Below are 26678 nucleotides of genomic sequence, written 5' to 3' on the forward strand. Positions count from 1 at the left end.
TCTACTGCAATCACACGAGAACCACTTCTATTGCAACTACACGTTTACCATTTCTATTGCAATCACACGTGAACCACTTCTATTGCAATTACACGTTAACCATTTTAATTACAATCACACGCGAACCACTTCTATTGCAATCACACGTGAAACATTTATAATGCAATCAAGTGTGAACCACCTCTATTGCAATTACACGTTGACCATTTTTATTGTTATCATACGTGAACCATATCTACTGCAATCAGACGTGAAACATTTCTATTGCAATTACACGTTAACCATTTATATTACAATCACACGCGAACCGCTTCTATTGCAATCACACGTGAAACATTTCTAATACAATCAAGCGTGAACCACCTCTATTGCAATTACACGTTGACCATTTTTATTGTAATCATACGTGAACCATATATACTGCAATCAGACGTGAAACACTTCTGTGGCAATCACATGTGAACCATTTCTATTGCAATCCCGTGAATCACTAATATCGTAATTTATATAACAGAACGGTCCATAAGTACTTATAAATTACGTCATAGCAAACTTTACTTCTAAATTCAAATGTTAATTACCTACTAATAGTTTCTATATTTGGGAATATTCGTCACTCATTAATACGCAACATGATCATCATGGTTTTATGTGTTTATTTACAACCGTGTATTGTTTTTTGTACACACATGACATGCGATCTGCGGTAAAATTCAGGTTTTGGTAAAACTTCAAATCTTGCTAACATTGGTCGACGGCTAACGTGGGTATGTGAGAAAGCCTGCCAGTAGCTTCTCGTGGGTCGGTGGTTCTTCCCGGGGTTTTCCAGGGTTCTTCCTCCACCAGTTTTACTGGCCGCCATGTATATATAGCCTATCTTGTGCTGAAAAATGGCGTTAAACACTACAACAACAACAACATTGGTCGACTCTAATAATTCCCACAATGCCGGGTCCAGAGAATGTGATCTTAAATCTTAATGAAAACAGTAGATAGCGACCTTGAGCTTTGACCTTTTGATCCTGAACCTCGTTGTCAACACTTACTGTAACCTTGTTATTGATGAAACATTGACCAATCATACCTGCGATAACGAGTCTCCTGAGTAAGCACCGGCGTCACCGTTTACTCACGCCGAAAGCGCCGCGGTACTAAACGTTTACTTACATAATGAAGGTACCTGTTACTATTTGCGATGCATATAACACATTTCTGAATGCTATAAATACAGTCCCATTTAACATTTAAAGGAAGATTTGAGTATTTTAACGTACTCACCGATATCAACGATGTCTCGCACACTTGTAAGCTCTCACCGAAGGGATATGCAATACGGGATTCTTTTGCCTAAGATTCTAGTAAGACGAATCTACCATGGAATGGAAATCCTCACTCACAGGAACAACACTGTATCTCTAAATGACAACATACAGAAAAATGTTGCCTCTTCCGTTCGATTGAAGTTGGTATGTTTTTTTTTATGGTATTCCAAATAAATGCTTGGGGTTTTCCAATCAAATCTGCATGATATCCCAATTACATGTTTATGGTACTTCAATCAAATGTTTATGGTGTTCCAATGAATTGTTCTGGTGTTCCTGTCAAATGAGAATGGTGTTCCAACTGAATGATTATACAAGGAAGCCACTGAAATTATACGTCTCTCATACCAATTAAATAGCCTGATATATGTGGAAATCAACTCTAAACAAAGTTAATAGAACGCTACAAGTTCCTTTATTCCGATGCTATTATCTGGTTAGCCTCAAGAAAACGTGTCCGTTTCAATTACATATTGCAATTAATAGTTAGTTCAAATCAACAAATTGTATTGCTGTCCTTATTAATTTTGCTAGATACGCAAAAGGTGTAACCCATTCGTTTGTTCTCACGCACGTCAAAAACTATATATATCAGGTCCCTCTGTAACATCTCGTGATGTTTCTTTTTAATTTCTGAAATAACTGTGCAAAGTACTGTATCGTAGCCGATCTTTTCAGCACGGTATCTTTTCTTGTCAGTAAATTTCCACAATATCTTAATGCATACTACAATTTCAGATGTTTTTCAACCTGTGGTTTTTAATTCATGTAAATGACACATACTGAATCAGGCTGTATTAAAAGTTTACGTAAATCGCATGTAATTGGTACAAATCGTTATTAAAATCTCATCAGAACCTACAGCAGTCTACTATGTCAAAGCATAATAACCGCTTTTAAATATACCTCCAAAGGATGAAAGTCAAACATGTTAACAGCTACCTGCAACGGTAAAATATGAGGAATTGTGATCCTCGTGTCATCAAATATGTTGTCTGTAAGCAATTCCCCTGAGATTGTAAATAATATCTAAATTTATGAGCCACACGTATACGATTAGCATATACATAACACGCCAATGGAGAAGCGTTGCTATAGGTCCATGTCCGTTAGCGAGAACTTGATCCAACAGGGCATTTCATTAGCCCGTAGGCACCATTACTTTATTGTCATTTCATGTTTCATTTGCACAAAGGTCTGAATATCTTTTTCCAGTCTCAAAAACCTATCAACAGCTCACACAATAAAGAACCGCCTTCACTCTCAAATTTCGACCTGTACAGTCTCGAATGATGTGCTCCGACCCATGTTAAAACAAAAATTTGAACATCTAAGGTCTTGACATCTGACCTGGCCCAGGTGAGAATGCGCCAGTTAGATCAGACTTGTACATTACAGTCGCGGAATGAACTGATAAAATAGCGGCACACTCCAGTCCAGTCTGTCCGCCACCGTATCTAATCGAAGTACATGACTTATTCTGTTGGGATGTACCGATTTTCCCCTGACCCAGCCTTCAACATTTCAACGGTTACACAGAGAATGTTAGTCCTTTAAAAAAAAAAACCCACAACAACAAACAAAAAACAAACAAACATAATAGTGTAAAATGAGCAAAGCCGCAGTTAGTTCTACTGAAGTCATTGTGAACATATGTACCGCCTACTACCACTATCACACAATATTTGTCCCTATATAATTGAATGGAAGAGTGACACGATGTATACCATGCTGAAATATTAACAAATGTCTAATTTATTCTTGTAAAGTGCAGAGAATGTCACTGAAGAAACGAGAGAGAGAGAGAGAGCATTTTTTAAAAATCTATCTGGATACATTATATGAAGAAATAAAGAAACTACAGTAGCGACACTAAAGAACAACTGTCTTACATCACCAAACCACACCTCTTGTATAAAGATAAATAAAGAAACGTATCAGTTATATCCTATCTTAATGCCAGTTAATTAAGACGCTTAAAAAGAAATAATCTTCTTTGTACACAGCCTATTTCATTATATATATATATATATATATATATATATATATATATATATATATATATATATATATATATATATATATATATATATATATATATATATATAGAGAGAGAGAGAGAGAGAGAGAGAGAGAGAGAGAGAGAGAGAGAGAGAGAGAATTATTTGCTAACTGGTACTCTCAAGGAAATTAATTATAAATAAACTATATAAAAATATCCACAATGCTCCAGTAGATAAATATATAAGTTCAATTCATTCCGTACAACAAAGATCTGTAATTAGGTAATACTTTCACAGCAAAAGTAAATTATCTACTATAATCAAACCGAAAACGAAACGAAAAACGAGTAAAATGAGAGGGCAAGCTGATATTTCACCGTCTGTACTTGCTCGTAAGCCATGTCCACCTGCAAACAATATGGACACAGATCTCACGTCACATGTGACAGTTCAGGGTCTATGACGTTTGTTTTACTGCTAACTAAAAAACAAAATTCAGAGACCCAGTTTTGGCGGCGCATATACGACGGCAAATCTGGGTCAATGAAATTTGCAGTTGGATCCGTCTTATAAGCGAGCATGGTCGGTACTGTCTAACACAAAACATAAAATAAATAATTTATTTTACAATAACAAATGTGATTGGTCACACCTCGTTTTAACAAAAGAACTGAACATTATTGACTCCAAAAAGGCGGACGGGCACGATACCAGATACCATCTTTACGTGTATAATTATTATGCATAATTTGAAAATAATTGATGTTTCATGTTTTGGATATATTATTGAGGTAATATATGAATATGGAAGTATTAAAGCTGACGTCGTCTTGATGTATGTATGTATGTATGTATGTAATTTGGATTTTTAACGTAGCTTTCAAAATGTTTCAGTCATATCGCCACGATGTCTGCAGTGTGGCAGTTAATAGTGATGTCTAGAACTGAGGCATCATGCCGCACCCAGTCATATTATCCTGACACAAGGCCGACCAGTCCTAACACTAGCCTCTAGCGAGGCAGCTGTAAAGACAATTTTTTGTCTTTGGTATGATTCGGCCGTTGTTCGAACCCGCGACCTCCCGTATTCAAGGCGGATGCTCTAACGACTAGACCACCAGAGCAGTCGAATTCCATTAAGTAATGCTGGGTCAAACAAACCAAGCGGGTCTTTTGTACTTATATATATCCTAAGACCGACCGACTTGACTGTTAGTGTATGTACAATGCTACTTTGATCTTCGAGAAATTAATAAAGCCATATGATTTGTGGTTAACCAATCAACACAAATATGTAATAATTAAAGTGATTTAATGTGAAACAAAAACTGGTTAAAAATTTAAATAAAACTGTCTTCATCCCAATTATCCAAAAGGGTGAGTGTAGAAAGAAAACGCGATCTTAATTGCCCAAAGCAACTTTTCAACACCAGCCGTTCTGAGCTTGTGCCATTTTGGATTCTTTTAATCCAGGTTGGTGATTGAAGCTTATATTCGACGAACTTTGGTAAACTATATCCACTGTGGCACAGAGAATCCTCTGATCCACTGAACAAATATAAGTATTTTCGACTGCACTTACCGGTCTCAATGATTTATCGGACATTATGAAGTTAATGCAAGAGAGATTTGACATCACCTATGTATTGAAATAGGGATAGATCCACTTACAAGTGTCAGTTGGAAACTTGTATAATCCTGTAGATTTTGTCCACTTACACCAGACGAACGAAATTAAGCCAACAGTATTGTTGGTTTCGATTCTGACGACAAAATTTGATTTCAATGACGGCTGAATGGACAATGGCGCATTTATAGTTAACTAAAGTCGATATTATTGCATAGTGTTTTTAATATTGACGAAATCGGGTAATATATTATGACAGGGAGGTCAGTTTTCAAAACAGAACAAAAAGTTTTAATGTTCATTTCAGATCTAAACAATATTTAGATAAACAAGAAGTTCTTCAAGAAAATATAGGAAATATAAAAAAAACATAAACTCAATTAAAAACGAAAAACAAATCTCCGTGTTAATTATGCAAAGTTGATTTTGCTCTCCTCTCGCATTTTTAACAACACTTTCAACCAAAAATGTTTGCTTTTGAAAAAAGTTATACTTAGCTGTTGTTTTTGGTTTAAAGCTGCTCATCAGCGCAAGATGGGCTATACATGGCGGTCAGTAACTAGTGGAGGAAGAACCCAGGATAATAAACGTAAAAAAATCCGACCCATGAGAAGCTACAAGCAAGCTTTCTCACATATCAACACTGGCGAGCCCAAGACTCAAACCCACGTGGACAGCGATGAGTTGGAAGCAAACGGCAAAGCCGAGTGCTTTAGACTATTCAGCCACACGAGGCCTTAGATCACTCGGACACAAAAAGCCACTCTCCGCATTTCTTGACTACAAGTTGCAAAAGCTGAAGTTTTCCTTCTCCTTTTGTGCATGCAAACAACCTATCTCACAATAAATAACAGATGATAATCTCAGAAACATCTACTTGTCCTCACAATGAACAACATTACCACATCCAATGCCACAGTTAATGATAATGTCAGTAAAGTTGCACTTATCACCAAATTCCAGTATCCAATACCAAATGGATCGGAATGTTACATAATATTTATTTTCCATTTTTTTTGTTTGTTTACAAAACTCCAACAATAACGCCCAAAAATCGTTTCGATATTCAAAGAGATCGTCATAATTCCGATGGCACTGTTAAGTGAATATGCAAGGCAATGACTGGCGAGAAGTAAAATTGCATCTTGTCTGCGGAGGTCAAATCTGCATTAGTTGTGTCAATGCTCGAAGAAAAAGCTGCATTTCATTTTTTGTATAGGTATATTAATTTTAACAAACTACACTGTCCATACTATCATGTATGTGGCATTGTAGAGGTGTTACTTCAGTAAATGCTGCCGATGCATAGTGAAGTTGCCCGGCCGGGCATTCCATTAGCCGATGCATAGTCAAGTTGCCCGGCAGGGCATTCAAATAGTAGACGCCTAGCCAGGTTGTTTGCCATTGCATTCGGTGCCTAACCAGGTTGTCCGCCAGGGCATTCCAACGGTTGGCTTATAGCACTTTAATTAAGACTCTAGTGTCATGTAACATTTGATGACTCTCTCTCTCTTTCTTTCTCTCTCTCTCTCTCTCTCTCTCTCTCTCTCTCACACACACACACACACACACACTCACTCTCTCTCTCTCTCTCATGATAATTCACATGGAAACACGGTCACGCAATATACTGAAACATAATGACTCTCTCTCTCTCTCTCTCTCTCTCTCTCTCTCTCTCTCTCTCAGACACACACACACACACACACACACACCCTCTCTCTCTCTCTCTCGTGATAGTTCACATGGAAACACGGTCATGCAATATACTGAAACATAATGACTCTCTCTCTCTCTCTCTCTCTCTCTCTCTCTCTCTCGTGATAGTTCACATGGAAACACGGTCATGCAATATACTGAAACATAATGACTCTCTCTCTCTCTCTCTCTCTCTCTCTCTCTCTCAGACACACACACACACACACACACACACACACACACACACCCTCTCTCTCTCTCTCTCGTGATAGTTCACATGGAAACACGGTCATGCAATATACTGAAACATAATGACTCTCTCTCTCTCTCTCTCTCTCTCTCTCTCTCTCTCGTGATAGTTCACATGGAAACACGGTCATGCAATATACTGACACATAATGACTCTCTCACTCTCTCTCTCTCTCTCTCTCACTCACGCACACACACACACACACACACACTCCTCTCTCTCTCGTGATAATTCTCATGGAAACACGGCCGTGCAATATACTAAAACATATAATGACACTCTCTCTCTCTCTCTCTCTCTCTCGTGATAATTCTCATGGAAACACGGTCATGCAATATACTGAAACATATAATGACTCTCTCTCTATCTCTCATCATGAAAATTCAGATGGAAACACGGCCGTGCAATATACTGAAACATTTAATGAATCTCTCTCTCTCTCTCTCTCATGAAAAGTCACATGGAAACACGGCCGTGCAATATACCGCATAGCAGGTCTGAACGAATTACTGTAATAACGGCCATAGTAAAACTCAAATACAACTTGTAAAAGTGGCGATGACATTTGACCTTTGTGATGACATTTGAAAATTGGTGATGACATCTGACCTTGTTCCAGGTGAGTATGCAGCCCTGATAACATAGTTCATTGCGGTTGCTTGAATAAACTGATGAAACGGCGTCACGCTTTAGTAGTTCGCCACCTTGAATTATTGTACACTGGGGGTGGGGTGATCTGGATTTTTAACGTAGCCTTAAAATAATAATCAGTCGTATCGCTACGATGTCTGCAGCGTGGAAGTTTATAGTGATGTCTAGCACTGGGACATCAAGCCGCAGACACGTGGCACGATGTCCCACCCAGTCACATTATCCTGACACCAGGCCGACCAATCCTAACACTATCCTCCTAATGCTGAGCGCCTAGCGGGGCAGCTGTATGTACCAATTGTATAAGTCCTTGGTATGACTCGACCGTGGTTCGAACCCGCGACCTCCCTCATCCTCTACATTTTGTAGATGATTAATACGAGGATACGACTAAAATCCAAAGAGTCACAATGATTTTTTGTCGTCGACCCCGCCTTCAGTATTTCCGCTGTCCAACCAAGAATGTTATCAGTGATCAAATAAAATGATTATACGCTTATGGTACGGATCGCGTCCTAAAGCCATTTGTAATCGGAATGTAAAGCTTTGTTACAGCATTCTGAAATAGTGTACTATGCTTATCTCCCTTGATAATAGAAACTTACGTGCCTAATAGTTAAGCTAAAACTTACTGTCAAAGAACGCCATCATAGAAAGAAAATCTGGGAATCGTAATATGGTATTTATTTAGAATACATGGCCTGAGGAATGTGTGGATAAATCAAGCTGTTGGGAACATTTCTTATCTTTGACCAAACATCATCTAACTGACGAAATGATTCAAAATTGCCAATTTGTAATCAGAGATTCTTCAAAAGCTAGATTATGCTGAAATTTGTCATATTCTGGCTAAAAGGAGTATATGAATACAGTAACTATGACAAAGTTAAGAAAATCCTCTTTCCAAATAAGGATGTCTGCCCATACATCACATATCGAATCAGGAAGACGGAAGAGACCACAATCTATACATTATATCAAAGGATATGTACTTCTGCAATGTGCTGGAAGATGAGTATCACTTTCTATTGAAATGCCGAAGTTATTCACCCGTACGAAAGAAATCTAAAAACTATTGTCTTTGAAACTGATTAAATTCATAACTTTCACAAAATTTAGAAATAATAACAAGATGAACGCTATTTAAAATGAAATTTATTATTATTATTATTATTATTATTATTATTATTATTATTTTATTATTATTATACGTTCGCTGTTTCTTTTACCTCATCTGTATTCCGTTTTTTAATATATACATTACCATCATCTTTCATGTAACAAGTTCTTATAATACTACTAACAAAAGCATTTTGAAAACCGCATACATATTATGGGATTTTTAGTGTTTTCTCCCGAAATAGCTTCTATTTAAGCTCAGTTGTGTAACTGAACAAATATATTTCGGTGTATTTTACAGGTCACAGTATTAAGATATGTTACAACTCTATGCTCACAAACTAAGTAACAGAAAGAAACAAAGCCAACAAGTTTTGTAAAACCTAACAAATAATTTAATTATCAAAGTCATAAAATGAAAAAGGAAACGGAACTTACATTATGAATTGAATGCAAAATAATCATAAAAGGTCTATTCAAGTATGAAAAAAAAAATCGATTTTTCAAAATGAATTTCAGACTATGGAATGCACTGGTCTGCCAATAATCATGATGTAACAAAATGGCATTGTCCAGAACTTCTCTGAATAAGTCACAATGGTCACAGAATAATATTTTATCCAAATGTGCACTTTGTAACTCCAATGAATAATCTTAACTAACGTTTCCTCTCAAATACTATATAAACACAACATTAAATATGTCATCAGACTGGTCTTCAGACTGATGTTACTTAAGAAATAAGACTGACCAAAACTTTCCAGCTCCACGCACTGATATACACGCATAAGGGGTGAAAACGCCTTTTCCTACAACTAGATACGTGATTTTTTGCAAACATTTCACATGGTAGAAGAATCCACCTAACCTAACCAATCCAATGGAAAATAACTTAATTCTCCTAAGAACCCAACTGATTCCACCAGCAAACGAGAAATGAACCAAAACTTGTCAACAAGTTTTATTCTTAGAAACTTAACATCTATTTTTAGATGCTATGCAATCTACAGTCACTGTAATATCTTAAAAAAGAATCAAAACTCAACTATATAATATCGTGACTATAAATGAGTCATTACAGTTTACAGTCACGAATAAAAATTACATATGATACAGACACATGTACTTTATATATATATATATATATATATATATATATATATATATATATATATATATATATATATATATATATATATATATATAGTCACATTGTGGGGAAAATGTTCTGATGCTTCATGTATACAGATATGTTCTTACAGTTAATTCGTAGTTAAGAGCACCCGGGATAATGACAATGTTTACGATTACGACTTTAGACCGATTGTGGACACAAAGAAACTGCCTGTCTGTTGTTTAACCATTACACAAAGACCCATCCGCAGTCAATTCAAAGGATTTCTACCACCAGGCCGACCAGGTAGAGACTTCTCTGTTCTTTGTGCTATCAGTCAGTAAGATGTCACGTCGGGCCCCGAGCAAAACCGGCTTTTGGGGACCGGAAACCCGAGGATGACAAGTAAGCGCTATATTACCCCAGGGCAGTCTTCAAAGACACCAGACCGTATCCAATCAAAACTGATAGATTCAAATCTAGGGCAGAATCTCAGTAAGCATCCGCTTATGTTCGGACCAAATCCATTTCTCAGTCAGTATTTGTGTAAACTTCGCCAAGGGTGGATCATAGAGAAGCTGAGAGGCATTTGACTGTACTCATAGTAGCCGAAGTTGTGCGCTCGTTAAAAGGCAGGAATGAATTCAAGTGAGATTCTAAGCTGGATTTGCGGACAAAGGCTTATTGAGATAACATATCTTCGCCCGAATTAGTTTCACTTCCATAACTTGGTGTTGTAAGATTGATACATTATGTACATTTAATTTATTACTAATGGAATCTTCTTTTTATAGATTACTTATCAATATATCGTAACGTAGCGTATTGCGATTTATTAAGATGCAAGATTAACGTATGTAGACTGTTAGACTGGAATCGAAGTGGATGGTGTTTTTCCTACTATGTTGCATATTTATGCATAACTGAACTTATTGATGAATTGTGTTAGAACTTGTACTTGCTTTATTAGTATATGAATATATAGATTGTAAATTATGCAGAGTTAGCCATTGTTGGACTTGTGCACTTATAATTAGATATTTGTATACGACTTTTATAATTCGAAGAGTAGGAAATGCATATGATCGCTGTTGATGATGACGATAGTTTACTATATCGAGAAGTTAACAATTAGGGCTATGTAAGCATGTAAAAGAAGTCGTTGACAATATTATTATTGTTCTAGCAAAATTATTGTAGACAAAAGCTTATATAGAATATTTAGATGTGAGTGCGTGTTTTGACCTGATAATGTATTCGCCATTATTCTGATGAAAGGTCTCTGAGTGTATGGTTCATAATCCTGAGATTAGAGCAAGGATACAAGATTATACATCCCTTCTAATTCCACGGTAAGCTTTCCGGGTTGGTGTAGAGTCGACATTTGAGGATCGGAGACAGGGAAGACACGTGGAGAGCACGTGGTTGATGTTATTGCGATGTTAGCAGTTTGTGTGGATGCGCAATTCAGGAAGAGACACGAGATAGAGAGTACCGGAAGTTTTGGAAGGACGGATCCTGAAGTGCCAGGAGAGCAGTAGTCAAGGGTAACGGAAGTACCAAAAGTGAAACCAGAGGCGGACAGATGAGTAACAGAGACAACACTGAAGGGAAATACTCAGGACCATATGATGATAGTAACTGGCAACTGTGAATAGGTCATTGACTATTTATTCGAATGAAATTGCGATTGAGAAATTTCTCGATGAAATTGTTGAATACGTCTGATGTATTGTTATACCATCCACTTGAGTTATTTATACACCTAGACCGTCGGCATTGCCGACTGGGGGCTCTGAGCTATTTAAATTTTAATTGTCCACCTACTCCGGTTTTATAAATAATACCGTAGGAGACGCGACATATATGCATGTAGATGTGAATGGATTTATGCCTATGAAAGTATACATCTTTTATAGTGATTCAATGTACAAGCGATAAAATTTGTTTGACTTTATATATCAAACGTGTTAGTGTCAGTTACACGTACAAAACTTAAACCTATATGTACATAGATGTACTTGCTAAAGGTTAATCGGATAAATGCAAATAAACATCCATCTTCTTATCATAGTCGCATATTATCTGTGCCCACATGATTTATTAGGAAGTTCTGCTACTCAAGATTGTGCAAATTTGATTCAAATTAGATTTTCAGCAAACAAAACTATCTGTTGATATCAGTTACAGAAAGCATAACAATGAAAGAAAACTAAAGAAGCTTGTCTGAGCAGGAATGATCATATTTTGAATTACAGAATGCACGACCCTGAACCGCCCTTTCTTATCTCTATCTTTCTCTCACGCTGTGTTCCTCTTTAGCAGTTGAACTGAACTTTATTAAACTTTCGATGTAAGGTGCTCAAGCGAATCTTTAATACAAATCAAGAGTCACAAACCATTATCTATGTATTCATTCTTTCTCCTTTCTGTTTTCCTACTCTATATTTCGTCTCCTCCTATTGATCGGGGAATTTTATATATTACAATATGTGAAATGTACTCTTTATATTTAAGAGCACGGGAAAGAGTCGATCATATCATTTACTTTAGATCTTAGGGGCCATCCATTTAGTAAGTATGCAAAAATCTGGCAAAGCTTGACCCCTCACCCCTCCCTATATACATGCGTACTTTTGTACACACACACACACACACACACACCTGCGTTCATACGCTTGACGCATGTGTACTTAATGGGTAATCCGGCCCTGCACAAATGCATTGACGTCCTCAACCTGTGATATGGTAGAAGCATGGCTTCTCAACAAAGCGGATATTGTACAATTTTGATGACACTAGTGGTTATATACTAGATACTCTCTTGACAACTAATAAGAACTTTGATCACACTAGTGTTAATTTACTAGATACTCTCATGACCACTAATAGGAACTTTGATGACACTAGGGTTAATTTACTAGGTACTCTCGTGACAACTAATATGAACTTTGATGACACTAGTGTTACTCTACTGGATCTCTCTTGACAATTAATAGGAAACTTACTACTATATTATATTAATAAAAAAGGCGAGACGTTTTTTGATGCAATCAATATCTTGCACGCTCACAAAGTATGAGGCGCGAATCCAGTAAGCCAGTATATGACCAAAAGAACGACCCCATCCATGGACAAATAACTCTGTGTTCTATTCAACACATCTTTTGTTTAACAAAATTTTTCTAACCTTATGGAGAGCCGCAGTGCCAGTGATCGCTCAAATTAAAGTCTGTTTCGCTATCGAGTTGTATTGGAAAGGTTACGGAATGAATTATTTGTAAGCATCTCTGCAAACTCCTACGACCAGGTAGTCTTATATTAGATTTCAATCCGGTTTCCTTAGCAAGAATTCTACAATATTTCAGCACACAGATATGTACCATGGTATATGTACAGAGCTTGATAATAAGGATGAATTGAGTGAAGTCTTTTGAGAGGTCGTTAGATCATTAGATCGTGTTTGTCTTACGTTAAAGTGTATTATTACTGATAGTTCTCTACTTGACTGGTTTTCGGAGTACCTATCTAATTAATTTCGAATATATTTCGTAAATACTGCCGACTCTTGTAGCTAAAATATCGCCGTTGGCATATGACGGCTCTGTCTTAGATCCGTTATTGTACGGTTGACATCCTTTAGAGTGTAACGAGACTCGTTGCTGGTGATGACTCGAGTGCGTATTTATCAAATGATACAAAATGGGATATGAACTGAAAGTAGATTTATACATAATTCACAAAGGCAGTGGTTTCTTGACTTCAGTCCAACCAAAACAGGTATGTTATTTTCACGTAAGCTAGAACCCGCATTTCCTCAACCAAAGTTGAGGAACGAAATTCTCTCTTTTGTTGACAGCCATAAACATTCTGATATAAATTTTAGCAGACTAGACAACTGGACCAACATATTGACAGAATTTCTGTCAGCCCCAAAAATGATAACTCCCTAAAATCATTTAAATATACATTTGCCGGAAAAATAGTATAAAAATATATAGTTTCAATATATCTGACCTGTACTAAAATATCATGATGCTGTGTGGGATGGCTTTTGGTCTAATGACGCTTTTAAATCAAAAACTGCGCAGGGCATTGTGACTGATCTTGTGACTTGTTGGATTCAGCTGCTGTATTCATTTCATGTGAATTCATTTAAAGACATTTTGGATTAAATCCTAGTGATACATCAAGACTATTAATGGCATATCATCATAACATCGTGACCTTCATTGGATTACCAATGGAACTCATTTGGATTACTCGATACTTCTGGGCTTGTGATAGAACTTTTAGGACTATTTACGATTTCATTCACCATACTGGAAGTTATTTTGAATTTTTTTACTTTCTATTTTAGGGAAGTAAATTTAATTTTGAATGTTATAAATCTCGTTGGTTTTCACACTTGTTACTTAATTTAAGACCATAGAGACACAACATACGGTATCTCTTCCTCTCATCTGGGTGACCTTCTTTCGTCACAGATTTGCGAGAGCAACAAGTATAATCTTAGAAATAAGAGTAGTTTTATTCGAATTAATGCTAGATTTGAAATAAGTAGAAATCCATGTTCACACTCTTCTATTCATATATGTGATTCACTTCCCGATCCAATAAAAGGTGAAAGTAACTATTCCTTCTTCGGAAGTAAAACAGGGAATGAGACAACACAAGTGCCTGCATGTTTCTTTTTTGGTAACAGGATCGTATCTATTCTGCATATTAGAAATATAAATAACTGTAGTGACTTATATTAATCATTGATATTCTAATCAATTGGTGGGCAATCCAATGTAGGCTTGTGGTGATGATATACAAAAATCGTAACATTACACGTGCATTTTCAAATACAATATAGAACAGCGTAGGAAATTGGTTCAAAGTCTAAATCGTTTGTATATACCAGTAACTACAAGTAATTTATTATATGGATCATATGTGTTTAGTTGAAATGTTAATTATCATTCGCTTATTTAACTTATTAAAATATAATAAAGATAAAAAAGGCGTTATACAAATAAGGTGTATTGCAAATTTAATTCCACAACTCAATTTATTTTAATTTCTGCTGTACTGATAAATACTATATGTTCTTCGTCATGCTGATATAAAAAAAGACTTGGTGTTCTTCATGCTTAGCTATCGATTGTCTTCTGTATTCATTTTGGTTATGCACTCTCGTCCAAGATCTGCAAAGATCATAATTTATTTCCTTATGACCTCATTCCTGTAATCAATTCCTCTCTGTCTATCTTTCTGTCAGACTGTCTTCATTTTCTACCTATTTCCTGAATAGTGAATGCTTACATGTAATTTTATGAAACCATTGTGATTGTGTGTCTCTATCCATGTAAATTTCTTATCCGTTATAGGGACATTGAATATTTTAAGTCGTGCGAACTTGTAGACCGAATACATTCGTCAAGAGTTACGGGAAAAAAATATGTTTAAACAAAAATATAACAAAAATCATTCTCTCTGATGAGACATGAAACAGGTCGGTGGTAGAAACTGTTTATCATTGTATATTTTGCCAATTTCTAAATGGTAAATGAAAGAAATACTTTTCATTAATTGAATATATATGTGTTTGTTCAGGTTGTTTGTGTGCTATTATTTTTATTATCATCTTTGTTTAGTAGCCTTTTCTACAAGATAATTCTGAACTCACTGAGAATGAACATTTAAAGGAATGGCTTTTTCAGTGTACACCTTGTCAAGTTTCCCAATGAACCATATAACAGAGGAAAGCCACGGAGTCAAATGTTTATCAAGAGTAGTTTATATGAAAATAAAATATAACTTTTTGTCTTGTCCTACCAGCGAAGCTATGTATCCCTTTTCATTCGTAAGTTTGCTGATGTTCCAAAATCTTCGAAGAGTCCTGTTTCGGCGTTGGCGCCGAATATATGTAATAAATATTCAATGTAGAAAAACTTATGCTTTAATGGATACATTTACCTGCCAGATGAAAACATTGTTCTCTGATAGCGAATAGTAATTTGACCGACCTAACGAATAGTTATGTCTGAATTATGTAAAATTGAGCTTTATATAATTATTCAAGGTCACGAAGCTTTAGAAAACGAAAATGATTGGAATTTTTGCAGCCACGAAGATCTCACACGGAGAATGTTACTCATAGCAGCTAAACCATAGAAAATAACTATGCTGAAATCACAATCTGATTAAAATCAGAGTATTACCATAATCGCTCATTTTAGCAGCCAAGACTGGGAGACTGAACATTGTAGCTGAGAAGAATCAGTGTGTGCCTATCGATTTGGTTCATTTTCAAATTTCTGAAAGATGCATTGCCATTGGTGAACGTAGATGTCACCAGATCATGACAATAAGAGGTCACTGTCAGATCTTCGCCCAGGACAATGGAGACTTGATTTGAATCCAACTGATGTGATCATAACATGTCAACCATCCTTGAACCAACTATATAGAATGTTGTGTGTAAAATATAAACTGTCTACACAAACATGTACAATATACAAATTACTGATCATCCTGACTTAATGCTTAAAAACCTTCTTACCGACTACATTTCGCTACTTCGAAAGACAACAGATTTAGTGACGTCACCTCTCATCGGTGACATGATTTATGTTGGCGCTGTCATTGTTTCTATAACGTGTTTTCGAAGATTCAAAGATTACGTCTTTGAATAAAAATTTCTTCACAAAAATGAAACGTGCAGAAAGAAATGCATAAACAATAAATTAAATTTTATTTGCTTAGAAAACAAATTTGAGAAAGTGGGAACTATGAAAAAAATGTTTAATAACCAGTAATGACTAAATTTAAGTAGAAGCCAACCAAGAGCAGAAATTTTCATTTTGCAACCTTCTTAGGTACACTAAATAATCTAACTTGGGGTTATTTATCGATGTGTAAATTTTACCTAATCACTCACAAAGTAAATAAAGTTCGAAGAACTTTATGTTAATTTTGTGAGTGATTAGGTAACATTTACACATCCAAAAATACCCAACCATGATATTTTAATCCTTATAATTCCTATTTACTTCCATTCTGTCATCAAATCAGCAGATTTCATCAACAAAACATTCACTTTTATGTAGATCGAAGTTTTCTTTCATTAGCCTCTTAACTGCGATAGAATACATAGCCCGATCTCCGCTAGCCAAGAGTCGTCGATTTATACAGTAATATAGGGTAGAGTGTCATAGCGGGTCATGCCACTGATAAATTATTATGGTCATTATTGTAATAAATAAAATATGTTTGATGCAGTTTAAAGCAGGCTATTCCTTTTTTTGCTGCTAGAATTTCGCTTGCGAATGGCACTTTTTGTTATAGCATTCGTTGTTGTTATTTTCTACGCATTTCAATCTTTAAAAAGCAAACTCGTGTCCATTTTAAGTGAGATCCCTTGCTTGACATATGACCCTGACCTTTAACAAAAGCTTCTGGAATATGGTGTCGAGGCGACATGCAATTATTTCCAAGATTGGCATTTAAAGCCTGCTTAATACCTTCTTCGGCAAAAGGGGTAAGTTTTGGAGTACAGCAAAGTCTGTGCAATTATACTGTTTTAACTCTTAATGGTTGATTTTAATCTGGCGTTTGTAAATTTTGATCGGAAATCACAGGAGTAGGTAGGTGTGAGCTTGTTATTATTATTAGGGTGCAAGGCGTTGATATAGATTAAACTTGAAATGAAATGACCTGGAAACAGTGAATTTAAAGTAGTCTGCAGAATTTATCAATGTGTAAAAAATTCCAGATCAGTATCATGTGACCGTTTACATCCAATCAAAACGTCGAAAACGCGGTCAATCCATAACTTTGGAATTATCTAAATTTAGAAAAAATAACGTTATGGTACATGTAGATACAATGTCATGTCAAGCTGATGACATCATAACGTTTATTATATGCTCTTTTTTTTCTCCGTTAACTTTACATTGTCAGAATCGTTTAGTATGTATAGGTTACTGCATTTGTATGGGAAAATATGAACGAGTTTCTTCGGATGTAAATACTGAACGACCTTGGGAGTGAAGTATATTCATCCGACAAAACGAATTCATATTTTCCCATACAAATGCAGTAACCTTTTTATTATATGCTCAATTTTTTATTCTACCTAATGCTTAATTATATTAACAAAATACACTACAAGAAACAAAGTAACTGAATGTATACCGTATTCCAAACTAAATACACAAGCGCAGATTCATCATTACACAACAACAACATTATTACTGCGCACATAACTCCGCCCAGATAAATCTGAACTTAGTCGCGCGCTCGACATAACTTTCGAAAGAAAATGGCGTGTCTAGTTAAAGTTGAAATTTGGAGTCATATTGTGAATGAATGCGCATTGCAAAAACTTTTCCATTTGATCTGGAATGAATAGATTTTGGTGTTTGTTTCGAATCTACGAACTTTCGTGATTATGGACTGGATTTATATGTGACAATTCCACATAAAACACATCGGAGTAAAGAAGCGAGGGAGAAGCGTGTTGACGTCTGCAAATGTGCTTCTGTTTCTGTCACTGAATGTCTGAAATCATAATGTGGGAAAAATATGAAGTCTTTCAATTGCAATCAAAAAGACGCTATGGAATTCATGGTTATTTCATTCTGAGTGCAGTAAGGAGGATGTAATTGCACTTATCGAAATTACAGTACAATTTCAAAATGTGTAATCAAAATTGAGAACATATGATAAGGCTCATGTAATTCAGATTTGCATAACTAAGAAAGTACATTTTGAGGAAATTCAGGATGTAACACTGTAAGTATCTTTTTTGCCATTCTTATTACCAGTTAAAGAAGACAGTTTATGCCTTGTCACTTGTATGTTACTTGTAAGGACCCTTTCTGGCATCTACTGTATAGCTAGCCTAAATCCGAAACATTGTATCAAAAAAGTTAAGGCGGAATGTGCCAAAACAGCTAGTATGTGGCAGTCCACGAAACAGCTGATTTACTTCATTCAGAAACAAATTTAATCAACCAAAACGTAAAGCGCCTACTACGCGAGTGTACATGATTTGTTTACGAATCAAAAGTGCTGGCGTCTGCGTCCATTGTTTGTTTACAATAGAACGTTGTTCCTTTATGCACGTGAATGCAATATGAAGGTGTGCACTATCGTAAAATACTGAACGATTCTGACAATGTAAACTAAACGGGAAAAAAAAATGAGCATGTAATAATTTACGATATTGCACACCTTCATATTGCATTCACGTGCATAAAGGAACTACTTTCTATTGCAAACAAACAATGGACGCAGACGCCAGCATCATTTTCCCACGCTACTGCTCGACATGGCCCTGATCGCGCCCGCTAAATATTCAAGTGAGATCCCGCTGAATGGAATAATGTCCTCTCATTGGTAGAAAGAAAATGACGTCCTGTATGTATTTATAAATTATGTTCAGTTGGTCAATCAGAAGGTACTATTCCATTTAGAAGCGGTAACGTGGGAAAATGATTTGGCATTCCTTAAAGGTATGATATTAAGTCAAACTTCTGATAGGGATATACAGTCGAATGCCTGAGTTGAATACCGGTACCAAATTTATTAAGGTACGCAAACCGTAGCTTGAAATATTAGCGTTTATTCTTAAATGAGTCGCGCGAGCAGGGAGTCAAGTGTCCTCCCTTGTTGTTATTTAATAGTACATGTATGAAAGGTCAATTGTAAGCAACGATATGAGCCCCTGTGCATAGAAATACGTAAAATATCGTCCCGGCATCAGAATCAAGGTCACGATCGAACATTAATAAAATCCAGCACGCGCACTGGTATGGGATACGTAAATCCCACATTGGGGCCAGAATTTATAGGCGATAACGAAGCTTTATAAAGTCCATGCCTACAAACGCCGATCATGAGGACGGAACATGTCAATCCAAAACTAACGCATATGATGAATTAACTGTATTTCATTTCTCACAAGAAAATAGTGCCGGAAAAAAAGATGGTACATCATTGTCACGGATTCAGCTTGTTAAGTACGTAATATTTAAAAACGTTTTGATGTAACTAGAAAGTGTAAAACAAGTGAACTTTACAACAAATAACCTTTCTATGTAAATAAGGAACTGCTCTCTGACATGTTTCCTTGAGAGAGAAAAAAAGAGCGACCTTTAGAATCAGTGTTTGAAAAGTTATATTCAAAGATGGTTCATGTATGGACTGCACAGATTTATAAAACCCGTTCTAGGTTACATTATCCAGGCACTCTTTGATCTGTCCGGCACCTTGCCTAATCTTGAACGTGACAGACTATCAAGTTTACATACACATGGATTTGACTTTAATCCGTAAGGGGGCTTTAGTCCGCCTTAGATTTCTGACGCCGCTTGCAACATTTCAATGGCTCCACAAGGAACGTTGGTCCGCATATATGATAGATAAGACATGTTAACCGTCGTTAGCTCTTCTGACAGCATTAGCGCCTACCGTAGTCGCACTTAGTCGTCCCCAACTGATTGGACAAATGGTGATGTCACTTCGAGGACACTTCACAAGCGAACTTACATACAAAACCCCAGTGCATGTGATGATAGGCATATCAAAGACTGCTGAGAAAGATTTAGCAGAAACGTGTTAGTCAACGACAAAGAACGGAAAGGAAGAAAAGAAACAATTGGTATATATGATTCAGTAGATGAACAAATAAATGAAACAAAATAAATGATTGTTTCGGAATCAGGAAACGTTTCCTAATAAAAGAAGCAATATTAAACGTACGATGTCGCTTTTACTGGCCGGATTACCAAACATGCTAAGTAGGCACCGGCCTTGGGCCCCGCGACAACGGAGCAGAATAATATTGATATAACGTATTAGGAGATAGTTTGCGGGGGGGGGGGGGGCAAGATTTCGATTGCCCAAGGGTCTCCATAGGGTTTCATCCGGCACGGAGGATACCTATTTGTAAACAGCGCGGTAGCAAATACTTGCGTGAGAAAAATGCACTCCCACCTATCCATTATCCGGGATTTAAAACCTCTCTGAAACATTATAACAAAACTGTCCAGCCTAATTCAATCGAATTGACGGTGTTTGAGTTGTAATCTTGCATCTTCAACATTGACTGCGTTCGTCTTCTTACATCTTCACCCCTTAATTACCCAGATAAAATTGTTCCCAATATGACTTGCATTACAGTCTATCAGCAACGTGGAGGCACGTTCTTTGAAACTGTCTCAGTTTTATTTATTTACTTTCATCCATTACTATTGAAAACATGGTTCTGCCTGACAAAACAAGGATCTAACCAGTGAAACTATTAGAAAAGTTACCTGAAACAGATGGAAAGGTAATCTGAAAGGATACACAGAAACGAACAATGTGATTTTGTTTTAAAATATTGATGTTGGAGTGTAGTATATTAGTAGGCACCAATAAGGGGATCTCTCAATTTGTTAAAACCATACCATAATGCGACCAACTAGCATGATTACATAATTTCAGCATCTCTCATAATAATCAATATTCATTCACTCATTCATCCATCTATCCATCGCTAATTCATGCATTCATTTGGCTCCTTCGCCTTTCTTGAATAACATTTTCTGCATGGAAGCAAGCAGGGTGTTTTGAAAACTTTTGGGTTGAGAGCCTAGCGAAGAAAATATTTGTCAGAGTCATGGGTATACATCAGAAAGTGATTTGTACCTTAAGCCTAAGAAACGACGCCGTTTTGTAAACAGTCTTTCCGAAGAACCCATTAAAGATCTTCATTCTGGAAACTAAGAAATAGGTTTAAATTGGTGTATTATGACAGTAACATTTAAGAACGTCAAATTGTGCCCAGGCCAGTATTGTAAAATGTCTTGCCCATGGACATGCCACGCTAGCCCGTTCGTGCTGATCCGATAGTGGGAATCGATATTGCACTATTCTGGTCCCCGATAAAATGTCTCAACCACTGGACCGCCGAGAGACTGGTCCGAACCAACATTTTAGGCAACATTTTGTCTTACCGTTGAAGCACTGTGCGTCAGACTACCAAGCCAGTCTTTGTAAAGGTGGGATATCAGAATGCACGTTTTCACAGTTATTAGATCAAGCATATAAAGTCAATATGTATACATTTGTATACTAAGCAGAGAATGTGAAAACGTATTAGTAAATACTGCAAGCCGGTACTAAGTAGCTGTACATGTAAGACTTGATGGAAATTCTCTCTGGAACATTTGTATCACGCTTGTTTTTCTTCTTATCTTACCTTTGATTTGTTTACAATAATTCGGACATTGTATTAACTATGATCCCGTATCTGATGAGACATGGCCAAATCACCTTATCGCAATCGCCAAATGGTAAAAACCAATCCTCACTGGGAAATGTACAAACGGTATAACCATAATATACATGTATTTACAACCTCCGCATGAAGAAAACTATATATATATATATATATATATATATATATATATATATATATATATATATATATATATATATATATATATATATATATATATATATATATATATATATATATATATATATAGTTACGATTCTATGGTCTTAAACTAAGTAATAATAAAGAGCGAAAACCATCAAGTTTTGTGAAAATAACTTAAATCCTAAAACGTTCTATCACAAGTCCTGAAGTATAGTCTGAATTCCGATGATTTTCCGCATGAATTTCAATCTTGAAAGTGCTGATGTACCAATAACCTCGAATAATGTTGATGTGCTAACAGTCTAGATGCATCACAATTATATAATCCCACATGCTTCTAAATGAATTCACAATAATCCTAAAACAGTGATTACGTCCGAAAATGATCAATAAGCATTTTGTAATTCAAGTGATTAATTTAAATAAATCCTCTCAAATTAAAAACTGGACACAATTAAAAGATTGATTGCACTAAAAATGTTAAGACTGGAATAAAGAACGTATGTATACATCTCCCTTATATAAAAGCCTAAGTCACAATATGAGGACCAGGATGAGGGTCAACAGTTCATTTCGAGAACATTATAAGCTGTCAACAACATTAGGTCTATTACTAAATAATATGTATATTTGAATTAATTTATATTTCATTTAATTTCGTTGTCTGGTTGTAAGTTTTAAATGTTTTTAAAAAATTTCACTGCATGTTAGAGTAATGTAATTTTGTTTACTGGAATTTGACATTTCTCAGAAATTAGTTTGACCTGAATGTTTTGTCGTAAACACCTGAAGCTAACCTAGTTCCTGACCTTGATTCAGAAACCAGTGAGTCAAGTAAACAACTTTCTATTTTTTATCTTATTCTTATAGTAAAATGACTGGTTTTTGACAATGCCATACTGGGAATACGTGGCTTTAGATGTAAACAGCCTCTATTTCGAAATTCTAGCTTTATCGGAATTGCGCAATAGTCATGTTTAATACCGATGTTTATGGAAAATATAGTTAATTTGGGCTTAAAAACACTTGATGTTTTGTTGTGACCAGTTTGGAGTTGCATTTTAATTTGTATTCAGATTATTTGGATTCTAAAAGATTATGTTATGCATATTTGGTTTACTTGGATCTGATTTAATATATACTTATTTCAACTTAATTGTTTGTCATTTTTTTATAAAATTTTTTTTCTTATTACATGCTATTGTGATGTAAATTTATTCTCTAGAGGTGATACTTTTTTTCAGACAATAGGTTGACCTTGAATGTTTGTTTTATGAACACCAGGTGTTCATCTAAATCTTGACCATGTTTCGAAATGTGTAGCATCCATGTAAACAAGTTCTATTTTATTTTAAAATGATTGGTTGTTGTCGGGGTCATGATGGGACTACGTGCATAAGATGTAATCAAATTATTTTTTTTATTTCTTTGAGTAAAATGATTGGTTTTCGTCAGGGTCACACTGGGTAGACGTGATCTTTAACAAGTACTAATTTCTATAAACGTCCAGAACATGATCACGTGACCCCCTTGTTTATGATTAGAAGACATATAACCTATGTTTTAAAGAATTAATCTCAGTAGAAGCTGGGCTGTTACACTAGAACTTGTATGTTGTGCTGTTTGGAGTTATTTCAAATTACTTGGATTCAAAAAGGATTAATTATGTTATTTTTCTGGAAAATACGTGTGCTCATGTAAAATTGTTCAACAATGACAGTTTTTTTAATAAAACTTTTTTCAGCTATCAGAAACCGGAGTGATAATTTTTGTTTCTACAAGGAACTGTAGACTTCAGCACAACAGATTGCAGCATATGTCATCATCTTCCAACTTGGATTCTTCATCGGGGCTCGAACTTGTAATCAGCAGAACATTTTATTATTAGGACTACTAAAATTTTATTCTTAGATTGTTCTTGGATCATTTTTGGATTTGATTCTTTAAACCGTTCATATTTTTAAAAATTTTTATAGAATTTTTCCAGGGAAATAAATTATTGTATTTTTTTCAAAGCTTGTTGTTTTCACTCTTTCTTGTGTTACTGTTTTTTCGAGCCTAGACACGTGACATAAGAATTAATTCGCTTTCCTGGAAATATTTTAATGCTCATACAGAATTCATGCACGCAGACATTTCTTTAAATTTTATTTCGAATTCAAACACCGGAATATTATTGTCTGTGGAAGAACAAAGAACTGTAGACACAACATCACTATAATAGCTATAGCATACGTCATCGCCTTCCATTTTAGATTTTTCGCTGGGACTCGTACTCAAATTGCATTAGAACATTTTATTATTAGGACGTCTAATTTAATAATCCTTGGATTATTCTTGAATTAATTTTTTATTTGATTCTTAAAACCGTAAGTTCTTTTCCTCATAGTTACACTATTTTTCCAGGGAAATAAATTATTTGTTAAATTTTACTAAGCTTGCTGTCTTCACGTTTTCTTTGTTACTGTTTATAAGAACCTAAAACACGTAACACTGATAAAGCTTTAGTAAATAACATGGCAAACAGTAAGTACACCAGGAATTTCCGAGAAGAGAACCAATGTCCTGAACTAGAATCCAAGTAAAACATGTCTATCTACGAATAATAATCTTGATATGTAATCTACAAGCACAGACAAACATAAGCTATATAAGATATTATTTACCAAAAAAAGACATTAAGGAAAGACAGTAGTCAGGTAGGCCCAAACTCCTACCCCTCAACTGTGGACAAAGGTCAATCACATAATACAAATTAAATACACACACACACAGATACACACACACGTGGGTATGTGAGAAAGCTAGCCAGTAGCTTCTCGTGGGTCGGTGGTTCTTTCCGGGGTTTTCCCGGGTTCTTCCTTCACCACTAATACTGGCCGCCATGTATAGCCTATCTTGTGCTGAAAAATGGCGTTAAACATATATATATATATATATATATATATATATATATATATATATATATATATATATATATATATATATATATATATATATATATATATATATATATATATATATATATATATATATATATATATATTCTCTTCCTGTGGTTGATTGTTTCTCAGCTTGTTATATTATGTAATAAATCTTCTACGGAAGGTAATGATGATGATCCTCATAAAGACGATAATGCTTAAGACAAAGGTGCCGCAGACTCTGTTTATGGACAGAAAAGATGATCATCACCAGTCTGGTTTCCTGGAGCATTGGTCGCTCCGAAAATGTTCAAAAGTATGCCTAGGAGAAATCCGTCAGACTAATCTATATTTTAGCCCACAAAATAATACTGAACCAGTCCCACATAATAATACTGAACCAGTCCTACAGAATAATACTGAACCAGTCCATCAGAAAAATACTGAGCCAGTCCTACAGAATAATACTAAGCCAGTCTATTGCAGACAGGTTTCTGCATTTTGGAATGTCCGCTACTGTTTTCAGCACTAACTCATCCATTCTTTACACCACGACCAGGATACATTAGATAATGTATGGAAATAATGGTACGAACACCTCACAAGGAATCTGAAGAAAACTTAGATCTCTAAAACTAAGCTAACTTATGAAAAAACAAGCTTTGTTTCGATATCAACCCAAAATAGTATCTACATTTACAGAATGAATGGTTCTGTTTCCTCGATCTAATCAAGACATCCTTGGAATCTTTGTGAAAGTGTTGTTTTATGAATCGCTGAACTTCTGAGCCAATATCTTTTGAAATTTTATGATGAAAATTGGAATAGTTGTTTTCAAGTCAATAAATGATATAATATGCCACCAACGTATTTCAGGCGCTAATGGCTGTTTTGGTCGGACGATTTGGTTCTAATAATCATTCACTAAAAGTCGCAGTTCGTTGCTGGTTCTCACAAGCTGTTCTTACTGTAACATGTTGTCATCAAAAGAGAATGCATGTGCAAACTCTTCCTTTCTTAGTTGTAAAGAGAGTCAGAGAAACTCAGAATAAGAGTGTTCAGCGAAGTTTAACAGCGTGTAGGCGATTGAGGCTTGTAAGATTGTCACGTCTACTTCTCAATCCGTGTTAATTTGACCTATTTTATAGCTATCCCCTTTCTTTTGGTAGATACAAATAAAAATAAATGAATCTAGGTTCAATGGCTGTGCGGTGACGCAACTATTGTAAAAGTCCAGCGGTATGCAGTAATGATGGGCGTGTTGGGATCGGTGTGGTAGAATTCGAAAGTTGATGTTTGATTATGTGGGTTTAACGCAATTGTTCAGCACATGATAGGCTATAAGTGGTGGTCAATATATTTGGTGGAGAAAGAATACGAGATAACCGCTGGATGAACCAACGATCAACGGGATGCTAGTGGCAAGCTTTCTCACATTGGCCGTTCCCGGACTCGAACCATGCGGACAAAGGTGATATGTCAGTGATATGTACAGGCGAGCGACTTAGGTCACTTGGTAAATTTAGCTCACAACGTTCACCATCACATG

At 35.7% G+C, this 26678-nt stretch overlaps 1 protein-coding gene across 6 annotated transcripts in view; it reads right to left on the minus strand.

Moving 5' to 3' along the window:
* Positions 1–26678, minus strand: part of LOC149771334 (protein madd-4-like) — a 243736-nt gene that overhangs the window by 159733 nt on the left and 57325 nt on the right. The window contains exon 1 of one of the 6 annotated variants that reach the window (XM_089948613.1): positions 1279–2289. The exons of the other annotated variants lie outside the window; for them this stretch is intronic. The gene's annotated coding sequence lies outside the window, so the exon portion shown is untranslated. Of the gene's footprint in view, positions 1–1278; positions 2290–26678 lie in introns of those variants that run through there. 6 annotated transcript variants of the gene reach the window in all.

This window comes from Sinohyriopsis cumingii, unplaced genomic scaffold (genome assembly GCF_028554795.1).
Source record: "Sinohyriopsis cumingii isolate HCF-2022 unplaced genomic scaffold, ASM2855479v2 utg001944l, whole genome shotgun sequence".
In the NCBI taxonomy this organism is placed as follows: Eukaryota; Metazoa; Mollusca; class Bivalvia; order Unionida; family Unionidae; genus Sinohyriopsis; species Sinohyriopsis cumingii.